The following is an 11,089-nucleotide window of genomic DNA, read 5'->3' as shown; positions in this document are numbered from 1 at the left end:
ATTAAAATGATGATATTAGAAATGTCATATCGTATAACCTTGAAGTTATGAATCTGTCATATGATGGAGAAAGTTTCTGGACTTCCAGAAAATAATGTAGTTGGAAGTAAGCTGCTATAGAATTAATTAAGTTCTGGTCAGACATCTAAATGATCATGTGAGGAAGAGCATGAATGAAAGAGGCGGACCAGAAGAATTATCTCAGTTGTTGCACACTGAGCTGCATCTGCTAAAGAATATTGGATTTGGATGAGAATGTCATGGGAAAAGGTCTTCTTGTTGAAAGAGCATTGCAGAGTATGTATAAAAAATATGCATTAGAAAGTTGAATTAGTACAATAGTAAAGAGAGATGGGAAAACTCCTGTGGAAATTATTTTCTGTCAGAAAATGTGATTTTGTCAAAATGTGTTGCCTTCAGAAAATTTATAATCCAACATAGGTTTTGATAGGAATCTTCTTGGACAGCTAAGTTTCTTGACAGCTCACTTTCCAAATCCTTATCAGTTTACGTGGAAGTCTGCTTGACATAAATGTTGTTTCTGAATTTTGCTGTGTTACAGGTTAATTGGTTCCTTGAATTTCACTTCATGAGAACTGAACCACAGGTTAGTACCAGGTAGTTGTCAGCTCCTGTCTCTGGGATGTTGTGAATGACTCTGGGAGATCTGAATGCAGTGGCTGTGGCTCTATCTGGTTTCCTTGTTGCCTCACTCCAAAGGGCACAGTGTTACCTTTGACTTCTGATACTGAAGATATTTCAGAGGACTGATCCATTTTTTGTGTTGTACCAGGTCAGTTAGTATTTTTCTAAACAGGAAAATTGTTATGAAGACTCAGACTAATATGGCTGGTAGGAATTTGTGTTTGGTTCAATGGTTGTAAAAATCAGCTAGGTTTTGAGGGCTCGCTTTCACACGCTAGATTCTTCTCAAATAAGGTTGACTGTTGTATTACAAACAGTATTAATAGTAATTATAAATATTCTGTAACTTCTGAATTACAAAGCACTGACGAAATTCAACTGCAAGATGCTCAATCCTCTTGTTCTGTCCCCACTTTGAGAACAGATAAAATTCACAGGCTTTTCAGATTCAAGCTTAAGAAAGTGGTAAAAAATTAGGTGTGCAGGCAGGAGCTGATGTGTTACAGTGTCTGTATCATGAACGTCCTGGAGTCCTATATTCCATAATGACTGAAAGAAAAGCAACAGAATCAGATTCACCTGAAGGATCTTCCTCTCCAGCCTCAATATCCCAATAGTCTTTTCTAACATTTTGTATCTATAGATCACTTTCATATGAGCTGATTAGGCAAACAAAACTCTTGGGGAAGTATCTTCAAATTTTCATAACTCTGGATTATATTCTACTGTGCAAATGGTAAATGGCAGCTGGACAGATAGAAAAAGTCGAATGACAGTAGTCAAATGCAACTAAAGATTTATATGCAGATCAATATATTAATTATTGAAGATTTTAATACTAATAATTTACTAGATTTTTTTCCAATTTGTATACTGTTTGTAATATTGCAATATTCATGGAATATGACAATTCTCAAAGTGTATTATAGGTTAGCTTAAGTGGCATAAACATTTCATAGGGGAGGCAAAGTTGATAAACTACTTTTTTATTAAACAGTTTTCCATTCAAATGTTCTTTCTATAAAACTGAAGTTGTACAGGTTTGTATCAATATTGAAAAAAAACCAGATAGAAATTTAATGCTCTGTGAATAAGAATGGAAAAAGTAATTGGTTTTTGGGGCCTTTGTTTTTTGTTGGAAGTTTTTTTGTTGTTTTCAGGGAGTTGGTTTTGCTGCTTTTTTGTTTTTACTTAATTTAAAACTCTATGAATTAGATATTGCTTATAATTTTTCAGGTCTGTGAAATTCAAATCTTACCTCTTTTTTCAGAAATACCTTTTTTTTCCCCTGCTAAATGTGCATCTTTTCCTCCAGACTCTCACTCTTCCTATAGCACAGAAGTTTTGTTTGCCAGTTAGGTGTTTCCAACCCTGAGTTCTCATTGACTTTGCTGAGAAGTAAAGAGAATCAGTTCTTCACAGGAATAATCATGATTCCTGAGTTCAATGTTTTAGTAGCCTTTTTACTCTTTAAATCTAAAAGGGAAAAAAAGCTACAAAAATTTACAGCAATAATGCAAGTTATATAGAGTGACTTTTCTGAGAGAGTAATCCATTGCTTGCATGTAACTATGGATGGTTTCTGAATGTAGAAAAGACCAATTGCTTCTCCAAAGAACTCAAGGTTTTAAGAATGAGATGGGAATTTTAAAAACTGCTTTTTAGGTATAATAAAAATAATCTATTATTGCTGCAATGATATTTTAGACTAGAGTTTTCAGCTTGGAGACTCTGTTAGTCAACCAGCATTTCCAGCATTTTGATCTCCATTGATACAGAGTCCTCATTCCAGCTTGTGCTGCCCTCCTCCTCTGGGCTGAACAATTTTTTAGGGGAAATTGTTAAAAATTTTATTTCCCTCTTCCTTAGATTTATTTTATCCTAACTGTTTCCATTATTTTGTTCACAGTGTGAATGCAAAAATTCCTCAGTTAGTCCATTTTTAGATAAAAGAGCTGGTGACAATAGATAACTTCAGCTCTTGGGTGAGGATTTCCAGTGCAGTCTCGATTAGATGTTCTCCTCTCTCTCAGTATGATTCCCAAGCCCCAGAAAAACTCATGTTGCAGTCACAGATTAAAACTGGAAGAAGCTTGCCCTTGTTCTGACATCTGTAGTTGAACAAGTGTGCAATGTTCATGCTATGGTGTAGTGCATGTTATACTCTGAAGGAAGGGGAAGAGCAGATAGAATACAAACCAGGTGTAAACATGTTAACCCACCATGTGTTCACAACTGTGACTATAAATGTGTAAACTATAGCCTTTCTGTCCATTAGCCATTTCACTTTTCCACTAAAGAAAGTGAACTCTGGTTCATTCAGTGCTGCCCCTTTCTCCAATCTTTTAATCTGTCCCATAGATCTTTTTTCAAACACTTTCCAATTTATAAATACATCTTTTAAGTTATGAGTACCAGGATTGGACATATTTCAAGCTTCAATAATGCCTGATACATTAGCAATATAGTAATAAGGGAAAGGAAGTACTTTGCCTTATTATAATTAATAATTTAATTAGTTACAGCAGAGGTCACTGTCAAAATGAGAAATAGGTTCTTCTGCTCTAGGCTCTACACTGTCCCCAAAAGAAGAATGTTGCTGCAGACTATGCTCTTCTGAGACGAATGTCTTTATATGTTTGACTGTATGAAAACCCATATTTTTAATTTGTACCCAAGTCAGTGAGTGAATGAAACTATATGGTCTTGTTCTCATCTCTACATTCCATTTTTATGTCATTTCTGTTCAACACAGTGAAGTATTACTTGTGTATTAGAAAGCACCTTTGACTGTATTTTAACTTTTCTGGATAATCATTCATATTTGTACTTCTGCTCTCATTATCAGTTGCTATTAAATCCCTTTTCCCCATTTCTCTCTATATTTATTGATAAGTTTATATGCACATATACAGAAACACACAAATATTGTATGCATGAGTATTTTTAAGAATGGCTTTAATTTTCCTTCTAAGCCAAGCTGGCTTATTACCAGAGCAGTCCTTCTTTATTGATTGTGGCTTCTGGACATCTAGTAAAATATTCCTAAACAGTTCCTAATTATTCATATTCTTCTGTTTAAATTATTTCTCCCAATAGATTTGGCTTTATTTGTTCTCAGTTTTGGAAAGCTGACTTATTTAGAGCTCCAAGTAATTCAGTAGCTGCCATAAAATTTCTGAAACAAAGCCCAAGGAGGGTTCCTGACCTCCTCTTGGTTTGGTTCCAAAAAGAATATGAAAAGGGGGATGATGCACAATCTTGATTAAAATTAATAAGTTTCTGAAAAAGAAAAGTTTTAGAACCCATAGTAGATTTTAATGGTCGAGAATCTTAACAAGCATTGAAAATCCTTGTAGTTGATAAGACTGGTACTTCTCATGAGCAGTACTATTGAAATGGAAAGTGCTGATATCTTGGAGAAATGGACTCTGGAATGGTTGTCTGTGACATTGTGAACGCCCCTTTTTTAATCTATTCACTAGCACACCTCATTAGGACTGAGAAATGCCTGTATTATTGTCAGCAGAACAAAGACATCAGTTTGATTGTGACTCTTCTGCATCGTGGTTTAACCAAGCCCCAGGCTGCTGCTTCTCACTCTCCCACCAGCAGGATCAGGGACAGAACTGGAAGGGTAGAAACCAGAACACTCATGGTTTGACACAGAGACACTTTATTAGGGAAAGCAAAAGCTGAGAACACTAGCAAAGGAAAACAAGAAATTAATTCACTGCTTTCTACTGGCAAGCAGTTGTTCAGCCATCTCCAGGGGAGGAGGGCCCCATCACATGTAATGGTGGCTTGGGAAGACAAATACCATTACATGGAATGTCCTCCCTCTTTCCTCCTTTTTCTCCCCAGCTTTGTATCCTGAGCATGATGTCCTACGGTCTGGAATATCCCTTTGGTCACTTTGGATCACCTGGCCCATCCAGCCAGTCACGCCACTGCAGTCCTTTTGGTGCTGAAACCTAGGAACAACCCAGGGACTGACCAGAATCTCCTCCCCAGTGCGGCAGCACGAAAAACAGAAGAGATCTTGGCCTTGTGTAAACCCTGCTCAGGAATAACAAAAACATCTCTATAGTATCAAGCCTTTGTCCAGCACAAGTCCAAAGCACAGCCCCATAGCAGCCACTGTGAAGACAGTGAACTCTGCCTCAGCCAAAACCAGCACAGGTTCTAAGGGAAAATACTGTACTGCAGTTTTAAAAACAGAAAGTGAAGTTATTTTATTTAGAGAAATAGGTCCTCCAGTTTCATTTTCAGATATACAACATTAAAAACTCTAAGCATCAGCGATACTGTGTTATGAGATAAGAATGTTCCTTGAGATCTGGACTGCTGTCTTGTTTTGTGAAGAAGTATTCTTCATTTTCTCAGTGTTGCATGTCAGTGTTGTATTGGATACAAGCATCCAGAAGAAAAATCACAAAATATGCACTTAGAAAAAAGATAGCAAATAATCATACAAAAATAGGAAGTACAGTTCAATTGTCTACACAGAATCAAACCCACTTATTACTCTTCCATCACCTGTTAAGTAATTATTGAAAAAACTTAGTTTTCTCTTAAAACACTGCATTTTAAAATTAGATAACTGTTACTTGGGAGATTTAACTGAAATTCCCCTTAACAGAATACCCTGTTTCTATAGGTATTTTTATTAACATAATGTGGTTTGATCAGGCTGTTTCTATTTAAAAGAATTCTTCGGATATATTCAAAGACATTGTTGTGAACTGTGGTATGAATGAGAAAGGTCATGCTACCACTGCCAGGTCTCCAGGATTCATAACACTTCTGAGCACTTCACCTGGTAAGGACATTGTGTGGAGGGTCAGCTGATAGCCTACTTGACTTTCTTTGAAAACACAGTGTCTTTAAAGTTTGGTGCAGGTGACCAGGGTGAAACTTGCATGCTAGATTACATGAAAACTTTTCCTATGTGTAAAATATATGCTTCTGGTTTTGTTTGGTTTTTCATTTGTGCTTCCACTGTGCTTCTTCTTTTTCACTTTAGATAGAAATGATGAAGAAAAATATAGATTTCTGTTTAGACCAACTGTTTTATGTAGTTGAACAGTAAAACAAACCAAAAAGTTATTCAGGGCATCCTAAACAGTTCTTTCACATCTGTTCCTTCAACTATTTGCAGTTGTCTCTATTCTTTATTTTGTAGATTCTTTCTAATCCTCACTACTTCAGAATTATAGGGGTCAGCTTGAGAGTTAGAATTCTTTTTCTCTTGTTGTAAAATTTCATTTGGAAAAGCCAAGGGAAACTGCAACAATATACTCAGGAATTATTGATGATGAAGGGAAAACTAAAATTTGATTTCCTTACATCTGCTTCTAATAACTTTTCTAAAAATTATATTAGTGGATCAATGTTGAGTTTTCATTTCTTTTCAGATAGTAGGATCTGCATGCGTACTTTGCATCTTTCTTCCTTCTAACCATGGTTTCACTGTCTCCATTATGCCTGTCTCTCTGCTATAATTTTTTTGGTTTTTTGCAAGAAATTTTTTGCTGAATATTCTATGGTAATCTGTAGTAAACTAATCTTTAGTTGGAACACAGAAAAAATTACATTGTGAAAGGCCTACTTGTATCCAAGTGCCACTATGATGTGAATTGTTTCAGGATGGAGCCCAAGGTGAGTGCTCTTTCCATGTTGCAGATCAAATGGACATGTTTCACCGCAACACAATGAGTCAAGTTTTTTGGAGCTGTTTTGAAGTCTCCATTCCATCTCATTCAATTTTCAGCTGCCTCCACTTGTTTAGCCTCTTATCAGCTTACATATATCACAAGGATAAGACACTCCTTTAGCCAAGTTAATTACATTGTCTTCATCCCATGCAATCATGAGCAGGCCTGGTTATTTTAATCATCTTCACGCCTACTTTCTTATACACACTTTGCTTCCACAGTAGCCATTCTATAATTTGTGAGCTGGACCCTTGCCTAGAAGTAAGCCGATCCCTGCATTACCCTGAAATGTTCTCATTGCATTTGCTTCTAATTGGGTAATGTGCTGCCCTGTTTTCATATGTTTTTCGTTGCTTGCTATCAAACATTCCATGCTTTTTTCATGACATGATTTATATGACTTCCTTGTCACCTACATTGCTGCCAATTCTCCCAGAGATTCATCTCTAAATTGTTCTGTTTCTTCCAAAGTCTCACCCTCATACTGGTGCTAATTGAATATTTGCATACCCTGTTCCTTCTGTCTGGAACTCCCAGCCCTTTTAACTCACTGGATGTCCTTTGCCAAACACTTTTAAAAGTCAGGCTGAAACTTTCCCCTTTGAATATTGCTTTTTGTGTTGCATATGTAATCCCTTTCAAATTGTTCGGAGCCCAGAAATGTTTCCACATTCAAGTGATCAGAAGTGAGAGATAACAGCAGGGTTTCAGGCCAAATCAGATACAGAATGATCTGTGAACCTGTCATTTCCTTGTAGAATTATACAACAGTGACAATCTCATGATGATTATGTCACATACCCTGACAAAAAAATCAGGATGTCCTCCTTGTAAAAACAAATCCAGGAGGTCCTTCATATTCCTGAGCAGGTACAGGCCTGCTACATTTACATGCAGCAATATATTGGATAGCTTGGAGTTGTTGGAAACTGAAAATCTGCAATTTAGCAGCAGATAGAAATTGTTCAGTATCTAGTTTCAAAGCAGTAAGTTCAAGAACTAAATTTCATGTATGTATTGTGTGATTAGCAAGAAGTTAACAGAAAATCCTTCCAATAAGTCAAAGGATACAGCCTGATCTGATCACTTCCCTCTCTTTCATCATGTTTTCAGCTCCTTCTGTTCCTCTCTAAATCTTGCTGTGTCTTGCCACAGAATTTAGGTCTTGTCAATCTACCAGTGTTGTGCCAATACAAAAATGACATTATCAACTTAACATCAGAAGCTGCTATTAACATATCAGTGTAATCTCCAAGATACAATCAGTTTAAAAAGATGATCAGTATAATACCTGTCTGTCAAATTTTGAAAATAAGCCATGGTTGTGGGTTTTTTTCACTATATTAATCCTACACCAGCACTTCTGCTAACTTGATTTCCTAGTTTAGTCTCCACTAGAGTTGCATTGGAGAAATACTGAATTTCTGGGATCTTTAAACAATAAACAGCGTTTGTGCTTACCAGCTAGAATGATTTAGTAAATAAATGACATAAATGTATTGTTATGAATGGGAATTACTTATGCAAGGTTTTTCAGAATTGGAAGAAAAACTTTGCTGAAATGCAATAGCATATTAAAAGTGTAACAAGAGATTAGCTGGGCAGTAAACACAAGGATTGGCTTCTAATTACTTAGAGATTTCATTGTTGGTCAGGCTCCCTTCAACTACTGCAGAGGGGTCAGAAATCTAAAGTGACGTACAAGAGTCTAAATTACCTGCCACACTGGCATATGCCAGAGGTATGCTTGTAAGTAGCTGGACTTACACTAACGTTTGACAAATTTCCTTACTGCAAAATTTAATAAACAGAAAGCAATGTTTTTCTTAGATGCTCTTCTTCATTACAAATAGCTTATTGAAGTGATAACCATCATTTGCTTTACAGTTTTGTCTTTCAGAAGTTTATTTCACCTCCTGAAGCTTCTTCTTTTGATTCCTCATTGTACTTGAGAAGAAGTTTGTGCATTCCAACATTTCCTGAGAGGGAGACGTGCCCTGAACCTTTCAGAAGTATAACCACCTGCTAATCCTACAGGATACAGAAGCACCAATGCAGCAGCAGCTGTCTCATTCTCTGTCAAGGAATTAGAGAAAATAAAGTCAGCTTTGTATCTAGCTGCTGAAGTTAGAGTCAGGAAAAGAGGACGTTAATGGTACAGACATGTGAATGTTGAAGTGAATATTTTATTTGAAAAGGCACATAATGCAGAGTGTTACATGCACATTTGTTAGCCTATTTCTTCTGTTGATTGTGTCCCTTGCGTGAATTTGGAAGCTTGAAGTCTTAGGTTATGAGTTCAGTTCTTTGCACTAGATTGGAGAAACTAAATCTTTAAATAAATTAGTGCAAGTCCAAACAAGCACAGTTTATTTTAGTGTGTTCAGTTTAGCCTTCCCAGGATGTGACAGTGCACCGAGTGCCCTGCTAGGAGCGATGAGTTGTTGTGGCTGCACAGGAGCTCAGGGCCACAGCCATGGTCAGAAGCAGAGCATCCTCTGGGAGCTGCCATGGTCAATCTGACTTACACTGCATGTGTATTCTGGAGCTTTCACTTCAGGCACAGAAAACATTTTCAGGCAGCAAATAAACTACAGCATAGAATGGAATCAAAGAAAGAGACAATTCATTTTGCAGCTCTAAAACAAAAAAAATCTTCACCTTAGTGAGTTCTTAGTTGGGTCACAGCTGGAACAGAAATTGACTGCCCAGTATTGGATAATCTGATTTTAAGGTTCCAAAAAAATGCAGAAAGGAATTACAACTGGTCTCTACTCACAAAGAGCTACTGAGCACACACAACATGTATTTCTATTGTAGTTGCTTACAGCAGGTTTCATTCTGGCCTCATATTTAAGGTTTTACATGGTTTTAAATGCTTGCTGCAAAGTCAGATCTTTGAGAAAGACATATGACTGGCAGAGAATAAATATTTTACATGGAATAATTACCTATTGCCTGAAGTCTTTGGCATGCCATCCAGCAAGAAAAAAAAAACATTTTAATACATGCCAACCACACCTACAAAAGATAAGTACCGTCACAAATCATACTCACTCATTCCAAGATTATCATTTGATAACCAGTCCAAATTGCTGTTGAGATAATAGCACGTCTTTTGATGTTACTGGCAAAGTGCAGGTAAAAATATTTCTGTGTTTGGCTTTCACCATTAGAGCTAAGATTTTACAAAACCTAACAACAAAACAAGAGCCAAAGCATAAGAGGAAGAATACTTTCTCATAGTAAATTAGATGCACTTCAGCATACTTTGGGAAAAAAATGCCACCTAGTAGAAATAGACTATTAAGTGAAAAGTGCATAAACACAATTCATTTTACTGGGCAAACTTTAGAAATATTTGGTACAATCTATTTAGTTTAAGCCTAGTTTTCTTAGAGGCTTTTGGAAAATACTTGCAGCAAATATATTTGGTTCTCCCAACAATGAGAGAAGCTAAGTAACTTCAATCAGAAAAAATGCAAATTGACTGCATCTTTGTGGCAGATTTCCTTCACACCTCAAGTCCCCATCCATTCAAATGCTGCCTCTCTAGCATCCCAGGAAGCTTTAATCAATGTCAGGTTTACACCAGTACAGAGCAGAATCCCTGGTTTATCAGTTTAAAACAATGGGATCCTTTATGCAGGGAGATTGTGACTCACTGCCTTGTTTGTCCTAGCTAATGAGAACTAACAGCACTCTCTGTAATGGATGTGCCATGGATATTACTGTGGGAATGTGCCTTCAGGAAGAGATCCAACTATCTTCCACTGTTTAGTCAAAGAGGATTGTTATTAAAATAATTTTGCAAACTCATGTACAAGATGTACTTGAATTGCACAGTGAATAAGTTAATGATTGTTCCAACTTATCATAGCTGTTCTGCACATATGTTCAACATGCAGCTTGTTGGCATTTTGGTGCTGTGTATGTGTGTGGGGAGAGGGGTGTGAGCAGACCTGGTCTGCTGACTCATCTTGATAGATGGATTGGGTTTTCTCATTACTGAATCAGAGAAACACTGCATGGTTCTCCAAGATGAAATAGCTTGAGGGAAAAGAATAAACATCCTGCATCAGACCTTACAGTAAATCAGACCAAGCTAAAGCTCAATTCAAGTGACTGGAAGCTTGTTCAGGATTTCTGCCAAGGTTTGTTGCACCATAAATGAAAATCCACAAACTAGGAGATGAAAATCTTTTAAAGACCCTTGATTGCATATTTGCTGCGTGGAAAACTCTCAGGGACAGCTCATCTCCTGGTATTTCTGTTCTCCTGCTAGGGAGGCAGAGATCCAGAGCAGAGCATGTAGACTTGACCATTTCCTGCAGGAGCAGAGTGTTTAATAAACCATCTGGGAGGAGAACAGCTTCACAAGGTTCCTAAACAGTGAAGTGTTATAAATTAAACTATTTACACAAGCAACAAGAGCAACAGATATTTGAACACCTTCATCATTGTAATAATTTCTTATACATTTCCTTGTAAGAAGGGCTGTGATCCTGATTTTGTGTTTACTCTCTTTGCTGTGATTACTGATTCATCCAGGGTATACAATCACTGAGATGTTGTTATCTTGTTGTATTTCGTATTTCTAGAGTCCCATACTGGCACAATCATATTTCTAAAGTCCCATACCTTCTCAGTGATATTTCTTGGGGGCAGTTCTTCACAGCACAGACTTCTCCACCTTGTTACTACTTCTTAGTCCTTCCAGGCTCTCC

General features: G+C 37.0%; 1 long non-coding RNA gene across 1 annotated transcript; it reads right to left on the bottom strand.

The window, feature by feature from the left end:
* Positions 1–6,515: 6,515 nt before the first annotated feature.
* LOC135443386 (uncharacterized) lies at positions 6,516–11,089 on the bottom strand. The gene is made up of 2 exons (XR_010438989.1): positions 11,004–11,089; positions 6,516–8,438 (listed from the first exon to the last, which is right to left on the bottom strand). It is a non-coding gene; the product is annotated as an uncharacterized LOC135443386 (long non-coding RNA).

The sequence above is a fragment of the Zonotrichia leucophrys genome, chromosome 2 (assembly GCF_028769735.1).
Source record: "Zonotrichia leucophrys gambelii isolate GWCS_2022_RI chromosome 2, RI_Zleu_2.0, whole genome shotgun sequence".
Lineage (NCBI taxonomy): Eukaryota > Metazoa > Chordata > Aves > Passeriformes > Passerellidae > Zonotrichia > Zonotrichia leucophrys.
Note: the sequence above shows the minus strand (reverse complement) of the source record. Positions and strands in the feature narration are given on the sequence as shown.